The 12,397-nt window shown below is 40.0% G+C and overlaps 1 long non-coding RNA gene across 2 annotated transcripts; it reads right to left on the minus strand.

The window, feature by feature from the left end:
* Positions 1–1,602: 1,602 nt before the first annotated feature.
* LOC116688194 (uncharacterized) lies at positions 1,603–11,517 on the minus strand. 2 transcript variants are annotated; one of them, XR_004331727.1, is made up of 4 exons: positions 11,291–11,517; positions 9,546–9,586; positions 8,698–8,803; positions 1,603–2,253 (listed from the first exon to the last, which is right to left on the minus strand). It is a non-coding gene; the product is annotated as an uncharacterized LOC116688194 (long non-coding RNA). The 2 variants fall into 2 exon arrangements; XR_004331728.1 differs by lacking the exon at positions 9,546–9,586 and having other exon boundaries at positions 11,291–11,516.
* Positions 11,518–12,397: the final 880 nt, after the last annotated feature.

Genomic DNA, 12,397 nt, shown 5'->3' on the forward strand with positions numbered 1-12,397 from the left:
GATACTGCTTCTGGAGTTCATTAATAGCAAACCCAGCCCATAACTCTTTAAGAAGTATGATGCGTTTTATTCATACAGGAGCACATTGCAACAACTGTATTCTTACTGGGGCAATTAAGGACGAGATCCTTGCTCAAGGGCACGAATAGGAGTGGCTGTTTGGATTCATCTCCCCGGTGTTAAATCACTTGGCTATTGACTCTGTGTAATACCTCCTGCTGAATCAGTAGAAAAAGGGACTTTAATTATATATTCAAGAGAAAATGGTGTGGGGAGGGGGAGGGGGAATAATAGGATCCCCAATGGCAAGGTAAGCTCAAAGTCAAGAGGCGCTTTAAAAGAATATTTAATTAAAAAACATCAAATTTTTACCCCCTACCCCTCGGCGGGCAGGTGTTAATAAATTGTAATGCTTGATCATTTTCAGACATGTCACCAGATTGACACCATGTGATAACATTTTGTGAGTTGAAATATAACATCATCAATACTGGAAGACATTAAATCATGTGGGTTTTGATGATTCTGGATTTGCAAGAGGACTGGTTTCAACTGAGCTGGGACAAATACAGCCAGAGGAGGGCGACTGAGACAACAAACATGCAAGGAAAAAAAGCTTTTCCTTTAGCATTGTAACGCCTGATTTTACCAACAGAGGGAAGCAGAGCACAACTTTTACCAGCCGGCTCATGTTTGAAAGAAGGACCTGCATTTTGAAACCTGTGAGTCACTGCCCACTTAGAAGATATCGGAGGTCATCTTTTCTCAACAAAAAAACTTTTAAATTCACATTATCTTCCAAGGATTCAGATGATGTTTGACAAAGTAGACTGCTGAACATGAATCCCTAAGCACATCACTGATCTTGCCAGTTTCCAGTGATGCAAGGTCACACTGTGACACTTTTTGCTAGAAGAGTGCAAATATAAAACTACTCATCAAAGCTTTCTACTTATTAGAGCAGCCAATCAACTATTCAACACAACATGGCACATGTCAAAGTGTAAAAGCACCAACACAATTCAACAAGAGAAAAGAGAAGTCCTTTTCGTATCATTAAAAATTCTACTTTTCATAAGCTCAGGAAAAAAAAAACTGTTTTCCAGCTGATCCCCAAGGGGTTTTAAATAGTTTATTTAGCTTAAGAAGGAGAATGGTCTCAACATATACTGTAAATGAACATGTTTTCACTGGACAAGATGTGTTAGAAAAATTGTAATCGGTAAAGTAACTAAATCTCTGAGTGAAAAATGTAATATTTGCCCCTGGGATGTAGTGTTATAGAAGTATTAAGTTGCATGAAATGAAAGTACCTCAAAAATTGAGTAAATGTAAATGTACTAGTAGTAGTAGTAGTAGTTACATTCCACCACTGCAGATTGAATGATCAAGCAACGTCTACACAAAATGAAAATCTAAATTGTACTTTTGACAGATGGAAACATGTAGGTTACCTAAACCCATTAGTAAATTAAATAAACATGCTCCAAATTAATCATTTAAAATTGACATGCTTTTATTGGAAAAATAGTCCAACGAGGCATTGCAATAGAAGCGTTCTAACTGCTAAGTTTTCTAATACATATTCATTATGTGTACTGAACTGGGAAATACGTAGACACAAACACGTTTTTGGGGGGTGATGGTGGTATTCTATACGGAGAAGGGGGGAAATGGGGTTCTGTGGAGGGGGGACTTCATCAGATCTTCATCTGAACACAAAGAGCGAGACAGAAACTCAATTACTGGGAAATGAAAGTCTCCTGTCTATGACAGTGACAGTGTGGTGGTGGTGGGGGGGGGCTGCGTCTCCAAGATGATACCATCAAAGGCCTCCTTTATTTTGCTTGAAGAGGAAGCAATGTCGCATCCCCTGTGGTGCCCGAGGACATGCTGATGTCATCTGCCTGTCAGACACAATGACGGGAAGCCGCTCGTATGTGAATGAATGGACTGGTGGATTCATCAGGTCCTGCAATCAAACTGGTCAAGGCGGTGGTAATGGACATAAAGAGCATTAGCATTTTCCCGCATACTTGTGACCTGATAGGTTCTAGGATATATCCTGTGCTGATGATAAGCTCTGCGCCCCCTTTAGTGAATCCATATTGCTTTTCATTAGTGCTGGAGTGAGATGCTGTTTGGAATTCACATTGCAATATCAGACGCTGCTCTGTGGTGCATCTGGGAGTTGGTTTGGTGGTGCTGCTTCCCGCTCATGCTCCACGCTTGATCCTCAGAGACACAATAGAGCTGCAAGACAGAAAAGCAAGCAGCTTCTTGGAAGTGTTTTTGGAGGTTCATGCAAATCGTGGCAGGCTAATCGTGTGTGTGTGTGTGTGTGTGTGTGTGTATGTGTATCAGCGGGCCCTTTGTGACCTGTTAAAGCCTCCAGCACAGGGAGGGTAGACAAACATGTGGACTATTCAGACTATACCTCAGTTGAAATCTGAAAGCCACATTAGAGCATTTATATGAAGGCCTGACTCGTTAACTGTCCCGCTGCTGACAGGTCGCAGATGCACGAATAAGCAAACCGCAGGATAAGACATCCATGAACGCTCATAAGAGTAATTCTGCCTGATCAAAATAAATCCCGAACTTAACCACTCACCGCTGCCAGACAACATTTAATGAGATGCAGCCAGATTGCTAATTGACTTCCTGCATTCCACGCAGCCTGTATCTCCATGGCAACTAAACCAGCCTTCTCTTTTCATACACACAGGACACGGAAAATGTTTTTTTTTTTGTTTAAGCCTCCATTCACTCTGTTCTCATTTCTTCTCTGAATAATACATTGCTGATAAGATTTCAACTCATTCTCTCATTCCAAACTATTAACTGCTAATGTTATTAGAAGAATAATGAGGTTTAATCAATGCAACACATGATTACACAGATTCTATCTGTTAGAAGCATGAGGATTAATGACTCAGATGTGCAAGGCAGGGTTGTGAGAGAAAGACACTGTGAGGTAAGACCATTAAAAGAGGGATTGCGGTTGAGGCTGAGGGAGGAGGAGCAGGCTTTTTCTCGGAGTGTCTGGGCCCCCGCTGACACCAACATGGCCCTTTCTGTTCTCTGTCAAAAGTGACATCAACCAGTCCTGAATCACTGTTGCCGGCCTCCTGATGGCGCCTCTGTGAATCCCTCTCCCTCACTGACACACTGACCCCCCCCACCATAGATCAGATCATGTGTCCTCATCAGACGGGTAACAAGATCCAGGATGTGTCGTTCTGCTCGGGCGATACAGGAAACAGGCTTCGTAGAAACATGCTGTACATTGCACAAGAACACACTGCAGACGTTAGTTCCTCTAAACAAACTCTTGATTTGTTTTTGGTTTGCCTATGCTCATGTTTACATCATAAACTTGTATTTTAAATATACATATTATATTTAACGCAGTCTTTCCACCCTGGTGTCATGGCCACATGCAGGGTCAAACAATTTAAGCAGCTGGGATTGTAGATTTTAAAGACATGCAAGTACATATCTTTAGTTTAATGGTGTACTTCCACTACTTAAAATTGCACTTCTATATAGCTGGAGGAAAAGCTACACAATAAAAGAAGAATGATCCGAATTGAAGCATCAAGGGCTCTGGATGTGGACGTACTGTTAGCGTTACATTTAGTTGACCATCTTTCGTGTTTATATGCTAACGATAGCAATGAGTAATAGTGAGAAATCTAAGTTGTCAATCATGTTACATACTGTTCCCTGTATGCTGGCTGGCGGTACATTACAGCCATAGACTGTATGAATAACTGTAGAATGCGTAGAAGACAGAAAAATGCTAAAAAATATAAGGTTAAAATTAACAGAATTTCACTGATGGAATAAATCAATCTTAAATTCACAGCTTTCACTGCCAGGGTTTTGGTAATTTGGAGACAAAACATTGCTTAAATTGCTTAAATTATCTTTTTCAGCTACTGAACATGTCACAGTTCACATTTAATGATGTCATGACAACACTGTGAGCATAATTTCATGCAATTTGCAATATCTTATGCAAATGTCACCACCTGCCGTACAGACAGTTCTTTGCGATTACAGATTGTTTTATTATCTTAGCAGATAATAAGAGAGTGTGAATTTTCACTCTGACTAATGCTCCAGCTATCAAAGGAAAAGTGTGAAGACACTGAAGCAAAATGGGAGGGATTATTTCTATTGATTTCCATTGTTTCTTTTTAATTAGCCCCAGGGCTTAAGTCTTGATTAGATTGGGTTACTGGATCCAAAGTTATTGATTTGTTAGTAGACTCCTTTGCAGCCGCTTTTCTGGTTATTACCTATCCCCCCCTGCTCCCTTGTGGGCAGCATTTGCCCCTCTTCCGAACAAGCAGACACCCCCTCGGATGGCTCCCAAAGACATTTAATTGAAACAGACAAAATAACACCCCTGTTATCCCGTGGGCCCAATTCTATTACCATCTTATGCACCTCCCGAGAGAGCAGTGTGCAGCCGCAAACCAAGTGTAACACCGGCGCATAATTCACACCTTCAAAGCTCGTCTCAGACTGCTCATACAGCCTGCGGGGCCGGTCAGAGCAGAAGACATGTTTTCCTTTTGTAATCCAGCTGCTGTATGACATCGTCCTTATCAGACACCTGATGATGTTGTTCATCCTTTAGCATCCATTCACATAATAATGAATTAATATACAAACATCGCTGTGTGTACACTTCAGCTCCCGCTTGTGTTCCCAGAGATCTGATATGACCATCTCTGTCGACCTATCTGCCCGAGCACAAGCGGAAAGGCAATTATTTGCATGATCACACAGTTATTGTGTTGCATCCAACCACTAAAAAAATGTAATTATCTAATGGTAAATTCTTTCACAAGAGAAGCGCCGACTTGGGCCCGTCTTTTCTTGCCGTAGTGCTTCATTTCACCGCACAGCATGGTCAATTGCATTTTTAAGTCTTGTCTATAAAGATAAGTTGCTCCACATGTAAAATTCAAGCTCGGTGGTTAAAGTGTTCTTAATATTTGATGTATAGTTGTGAAGTGCACAGCTTCACCTTTGCCTCTGATATTCAACAATAAAGGATAATACATTTTATAACAGATTTGGAGTACAATCCTACACTACAGTCGAATCAATTGTCTCGTCTTAGCGGTCACAAAACTAAGCTGCAACAGACTGCCAAGCTTCTGCACGCTTGTAAAAATCACACATGCTCACATTAAATGATAACACTTCATCTTTATCAAGTGGTTCTGCAGTTATATTACTGTGGGAAGGGAGGGAAAGCTTATTCCCCATTTCCTCCTTTGTTAAATGATTGATGGCCGGTTGGCACCAGCCTTCCATCTCAACTCAAATTTCACAGCTGCAACATTTGGATTGCTATGGTAACATATTTCATACTGTGAGCCCCTCCTGCCTTCAGACACCACTGCATCTCCCAGCCTTTATTGGGTGAGAGGATGCTCCTTGTCGCTCTCATAAAGAGTAAATGATTCCATGAAGGCATATGATGAGCAGAGCAATGCGTTGTCTCTGGGGGGGGGGGAGCGCCTACGCACAGAAAAATCTGCCAACGCCCTCTCCCAACCTGCTGCTGATATTAATTACAAATCGAAAGCTACGCCAGAGCCCCCAGCGCTTCCTGTGTGATGCTGGGAGGCGGTACGAGGCAGGCTGGGCAGGAACCGCGGGGACGCTACAGATGTTGCTCACACATTCTTATACTAGAAAGCAGGAGAGGCTCTGGCTTTATTCTGATCTCTTTGCTGCAGGTGGATTGGTAAGAGCCGAGCCACTGGAAGTCTGAACAGAAAAGCCTACATGCAATATATCACAGCTGCCCTCGATGATGATGATGTGTCTGCTTCGACTCCCATCATGTATTCCTGCAATACAGCTTACAGCATAGTGTAAATAAAACAATTGTACTCAGAACCTTCATAGGTTGTACAACTCCTTCCTGTAGGAGAATCTTTATGTGTGCATTCAACAGTTTAGTGCCTATAAGGTAAAAAAAAATTGTTCATTAATAAATTATATTTGCAAGAGCATTATGCCAAACTGTATTCTGAGACATCTGCTATGCAGGGACTCAGTGGTATTATTGGATTTAAGGGTTGAGTGTCTCCTTATTGCCACAATAATGTTTTGGATTATAAAACTGAATTTCAATAGCGTTTACCAATTGGGAAATAGACTTATGTACTTTTTTTCTCAGAGTAAGATTAAAAGTCAAGAAGAATATCGTGTCTGTGCATTAGCTGGAGCTGTAGGTCTGGTGCTACACCTGCACATTCTCTGTGACAACAGAAAGGTTTAGGAAACTGCGCAAAATCACTTCTCCCAACTGTTGCTAAGAATTAGTTTTAGCATGTAACTCCCCTTCAATACACAAGCTGACATTATAAACCAATCAGGATACAATATGTGAATTAGGCAGCTTTAGCACGTTAGAGGACATGCGCAATAACATGACCGTAAAACTGAAGCATCCAAATGAAATTTAGCCATCACTAATTTGATTATTTACACATGCATGGCACAGCACATTAGCTTAGTGCTTAGCACTGCTGCCTCACAGGAAGCAGGTCCCCTGTCTGGGTAGAGTCCAGTCCCCGGTTCGGGCACCGCCTTTCTGTGTGAAGTTTGCATGCTCTCCGCTTGTCTCGTGGGTTTCCTCCGGGTGCTACAGTTTCCTCCTAACATAAAGATATGTAACTAGGACTACAGTCCAGAAAATTTGCCGACTGGCTAACACTGATGTATTTACAGAAATGTTGATCATTGTGCATTGTCCTACTGAATAAAGACATCTGAAAAGTGTGCTTTTCCTACTGTGACAGATGTTAAAATGTCTCCCGCAAAAAAAAAGGACCTTAATGGTGTTAAGAATACTGCACGTCATGATGGGTTGAAGAAATGTTTTGCTTCTCAAATTAAAACAATTAAAATTAAAGCTGTTCTAATCAATGACATTAAAAGAGCCTGCGTGGCCTCTATTCCAATAAATTACTAATTATAATAATGAAGCCACCAACTGTGCTACAAGAGGCTGGGGGAGGAGCAGCTCAGCCAGATAGTGATTCACATATCTGGGTTTGATATTGGGAAATGATGGTGCAGACTTCAATAGATGACGAGTCCGATGATTTCTGATAATTTGCAGCTTTTATCCAAACAGTGAACACACTTTCCTGACAAAGAGAGACGCCTTTTGTACCACTGAACATCAGAATAACTGCATTTTTATATTCTTCTTGTCCTCACACGTGTCAGTCTGTCTATTTCCTTATTTGTGAGACACTTCTTATAGTATTACGCATTCCGATCTATTACTGCGACCTAGTGTCACGTTCAAGCTGACCCTGCCATGGAAGCTCCTTGAGAATAGTTAGATACGTTCGAACACCTGCATGCGTAAATACCAACCCATCAACCACCACAGGTGCAAAAGGTTTAATAACCTTCCTGCCATTGTGATGAACAGCACATGCCAACTGTTTGTTTGTGTAATGGCACCGCAAATGCCGTTTAACTTATTGGATCATCACCATCTTATTCACTTAAAGTAAATATCAGCATCAAGGATAAAAGCATATAATCAAAATGTTCCAAATGGGAATAAATGTTTGTGTAAAATCCTTTTGAAATGGCCTTTGAATTCCGTTTTAGATAAATAAAACACTGTGCAGCATTGTTATGGGCTTTTGGCAACACAATCCATCTTAATTTCTGGTGAAAGCCTATGGGCTGACTGGTATAGAGCGGTGAACAGCACACAGCCTGCATATTTACTTCCAGCTCATTTATTCTCATTATGCAGCCCTGCAGACCTCAATGAGGGGGATTTCTGCCCCACAGTGATATTCCATGATATAAAAGAAGTGAGAAGGACAGAGATGGGGGGAAGACGTCAGGAAAAACAAGACGGAAGCTGGCCGATGGGGGGTGCATTCATTCATGCTCTGCCCGTGAACTTTGACACCTTTGACAACGTGGGGACTGTTTCAGAGCCTACGTTGACGGCACCAGCTCCTTCTTTGCCCCTCACTCAGTCTCCATTGGAAGTTTCACATTTGCTGTCAACTAATGAGGCCCTGCCCTGTCTAGCTGGAGGTGCGATGATTTCATATCTAGGTATTTTTTATGATGTATTTGGCCAACAACATGTCACCTGAGAAATAATGAATTCTGAGCATACATTTTTTTTCTGAGGGGAGGAGAACATTGGAGAGAAAATCTGTATTACAGGTTATTTTAGAACTGACGTTACAAAAGTGTGGGTTATCATAAGGTTCACAGGTTGCTAAAAAATAGGCAGTATTTAATTAAATTAGTTTAGTTTTAATGTGGTTTACAAATAAAGCCCCCGGAAACTTGGTTTAAAATCTTAAGTTGCCTATTTATTTAATTGGAAACAATAAGTAAATAATAATAATAAGAGAGGTCATTACAGAATGTATATACATATATTCTATTAATTGAATGGCTATTGCTGAAAATTCCCTCAACCAGTTTGATTGTATGAATGTATTAAATATGAAAACATTAGCCTTGTAAAAAATCCTTCTTGAGGATTATTAATTAAGAGGTAAAGTCTCTAACACATCCACTTCTTTTATTAAGACTGTCTCATTTACATCTCATTTAAATGGCTAAATCCAAATTGATGCAAGGAAAGAATTTTCCTCCTTGGTATCTCACCTGGTTGAGCGTGCGCTCCATATAGTCCCAGTCCTTATCGCAGAGGCCAGGGTTCAAGTCCAAAAAATGGCCCTTTGCTGCATGTTGTCCCCCCTCTGTGTTCCTCCTATCCAATCAATTAAGGCAAAACAGACCAAAAGAATATAGAATAGAAATATATAAAACCAATAATAACTAGATAAGATAAGATAAGCCTTTACTGTCTCCTATAGACAGTAAAAATAGACAGTCATCTTGGGCATTTGAGAGAAACGAAATGGCGACACATTGCACATAAACACACTATATATATATATATAAGTAAAATGGTAAGTTCCACAAATATTATTTAGTAGTATTAGTCACACCTACATCACTTCAGCCAATACACACACACGTTATCTCTTATTATTCATTAATTTGATTGAAAGCGGCACAAATGAGAATTCGTACCCGGTAAGCTTGCAGTTTGGTATGCTGTACCTTCTCAGTTCATACTCGCTCTACAGGCCGTGATATGGGTCGTGGGTGATTTTGAGACCCTGTGTCCTCACCGCCTCCTTGAAGAGCTCCTAAAGAGGAGTTGGTGGCATTTGGCCAATTATTTTTCCATCCCTTTTTATCAAGTTATGGAGCTGTGATTTTAATTTAATGGCCAGGTTACCCAACCAAGCCATAATGCAATATCGAGCAATAGATTTAATGGCTGTCTTGTAAAACAGTAGCATGAAATCTTTGTCCACTCCCTGAACTCTACGACGTCTTACAAAATATAGATGCTGACTTAGCATTGAGCAAACATACTCCTCTTGATAGGACCACTGTAACTGACTGTCTAATTGTATGCCTAAATACTCATATGTTGTTACCTGCTCAACAAGTACATCCTCCTATAGTAGCTCCTTTAGACCTGGGGTTAAAAATAAAAGCCTTTAGAAATTGTGTAGGATGGTGCCATCTGTAAAAAATGAACATAGTGAATCAACTTATTTCCATCTTTTAACCTGGGCCTCTGCAGGGTCATCTGAGAATGTGGCCTTAAACTACTGTATCACATTTACCACTTATAGATGAGGCAGTTCCTGCTGTAAAAGAGGAAGCAGATGTTCCCCCAAATCTAATTTGATTTGATAAGAGCACTCCCTGTAACACGGAGCACATCAGAAAGATATCTTGTTACATTCAATGCCCAGTCAAGCCATTGTGTAATCCATTCACTGCGATTATGATACCCTAAATCAGGTTATTCGGATTCAAGTCAATCTGTTCATTTCCCTTCTTTGTGTAACAAAGAGGTGTGAGTCTTCTCTCTGTGGTGCCAGTTGGATGAAGATGAATCCACTGTGGACGGAACATGAAGACAACCAGACTCAGAACTCTGTATTCTGTTACCTTTAGCCCAGTTTTGGCCTATCGCTGTTCAGGTACCCTCTATATTTGAACCAATTAGTCATGGGAGCTCCCTGTTGCTCTTGTTTTGGCAAGGAAACATACTTTTACCCAACTCCAAACTTTTTAAAATGAAACAGCGTTGATGCATGGAGTCACAATGTAGAAGGCACTGCTGTCATTTCAAACAGCATTTACAGTATGCTTTCATCCTGGGAAATATAATTCACAGAAAATCTAACTGAACAGTTAAGTGAAAGTAAGTATTACTCTGAGCATGACAGGCGATGGTGAGAGGCCCTTCCCATGTCGTCATTTTCAGATTGGAAAATCCCTTCATTGTTGTCTGTGGGTCTGAGGTTATTAGATAAATTGATTTCCAGCTGACCTTTCCTGCCCGCTCCTCTGATACAAAGAGTTCTTAATGATCTGGTGGTGTCAGAGGTGCTAAAATCAAGCATCCCTACAGAGAGTATGAGTCTACAATATACTGGTCGACATTTTGATGAAAGGCATGAACAGTGTTACAGCAGCTCAGCACAACAATTTGAACACCTGTTAATGTAATGCAATCCATACAGCAGCCACGCAGCGAATGTGTGTGTCAAGCTTGACATTTTGAATATTGCAGAGACCTTTAGAGTGATGTTGATTACATCTTCCAGTAGTTTTTGAAGCTGTTAGTGTTAGTACTACAATATTGTATCTACTTCACATTGTAAGATGTTTCTATTGTATAGATTTGAACATGTTCATGGTATGACATCTATTTAAACATGTAAACATCACCATAACCATTAATAAAAGTATTCCTTCTCCCTCATTGAAAGATTCAAAATTTACGAATCATACAAATAGTCTTTATCGGACACAAGATAACTCCTTCCTCCTTCATTGAAGAGTCCATTGTTAGTGTAAAGATCTCCTGGGCAGCTACCAGTGGCCAATATACTGAAGCACCTCGTCTTTTTGTCAAGTTTTTTTTCAAAAATTAAAATGTCTTAACATTAATTTAACATATTATTCCCAAATATAAATCAGCCTTTTTGTAAAAAAAAAAAAAAAAACACACATTAGTGACAGGCTTAGCCTACTGGCCCAAGGTGGTCCTAAAAATTCACTTTGCCACACGACCTTCTGGAACCATGAGGATCGTGCATGAGCAAAAACAGCACGTCTGATTCATATTTTAATCATTTAATAACCATAAAAGACAGAAACTTACCGATTGTTGGAGCTAACAGCTAACAAGCTAACGGTCTCGGCAGTCTCTTTGGGGTCTTTCTAGTCTCTACAGGTGACTTTGTATCCAGCCTGGAACTTGGGGTTGTTGCAAACTGTTACACCCAAGATTTATCCACTTGTTGTCTATAATTTATCACGTTTTAGCTAATTTCTGCCACTAGCTCCGTGCTCCGTGTCTCCTCTCTGTCTGAGTCCCGTGACTTTTGTTTGTTAAGGGAAGTGAAGACAAGCGTTATGCCCATATATGGGCAACAGCGAGAGCAAAGAGTATAGAGTGGGAAAGAGATCCTCCAAGTCAAACTAGTCTAGTATGTGATCAAAGATACTTTATAGTGGACAAGATAGATAACTACCGTTTTACAGAGGAGAATGGAGACACTGGTTTGAGATTTGGGCCTTTTTAAAAAAAATGTAAATAGTTTGTGCTTTTTATGAGTTATAATGTTCATTTTGTTTATTTTCACATATAGGAGAACTGTTCTAGACACAAATGCTTGTGTAACATTGCTGTGGGTGTAATATAAATAAATATGACATTATCATGTTGATTATTGGCATAAGTAAATGTCATGAGGGCAAAAGCGTCTAGACTTTTTTTTAAACAAATAATGTATTTTGTTAACTATGTAAGTTATAATGTTTATTTGTTCACAGTGTGACTCCCAAGACATATGATAAATGTTTTAGAGAGGAGATTGGCTTAGTTTGTACTGCTCTGTGTGTGATATCAATACATATCTGGAAGATTCATGTTCCGTTTTATTTAAATTGTACATCAATGTTTTACAAGCTTTTATAGAAAGTGAAACCAGACGGACAATGTACTGTAAAAAATTACCTTAGGTCTCAATCATCCATAAATTATTCAATAGCGTGGTATTCTATGCACTATAAAGGGATTTAGGAAGGCTTTAGGTCACCCACATGTAATTGTAGGCCGAGTTTAATATGCAACTTTTATGCTACATTTTTATAAAATATATGTGGTAGGGGCTCCAACTCTGTTTCTCTCTCAGTTAAGGGGTCCTTGGCCTAAAACACATTGAAGACCCCAGCTTTAAACATCATTGGAAATGTGAACAGATGT

Source organism: Etheostoma spectabile, chromosome 4 (genome assembly GCF_008692095.1).
Source record: "Etheostoma spectabile isolate EspeVRDwgs_2016 chromosome 4, UIUC_Espe_1.0, whole genome shotgun sequence".
In the NCBI taxonomy this organism is placed as follows: Eukaryota; Metazoa; Chordata; class Actinopteri; order Perciformes; family Percidae; genus Etheostoma; species Etheostoma spectabile.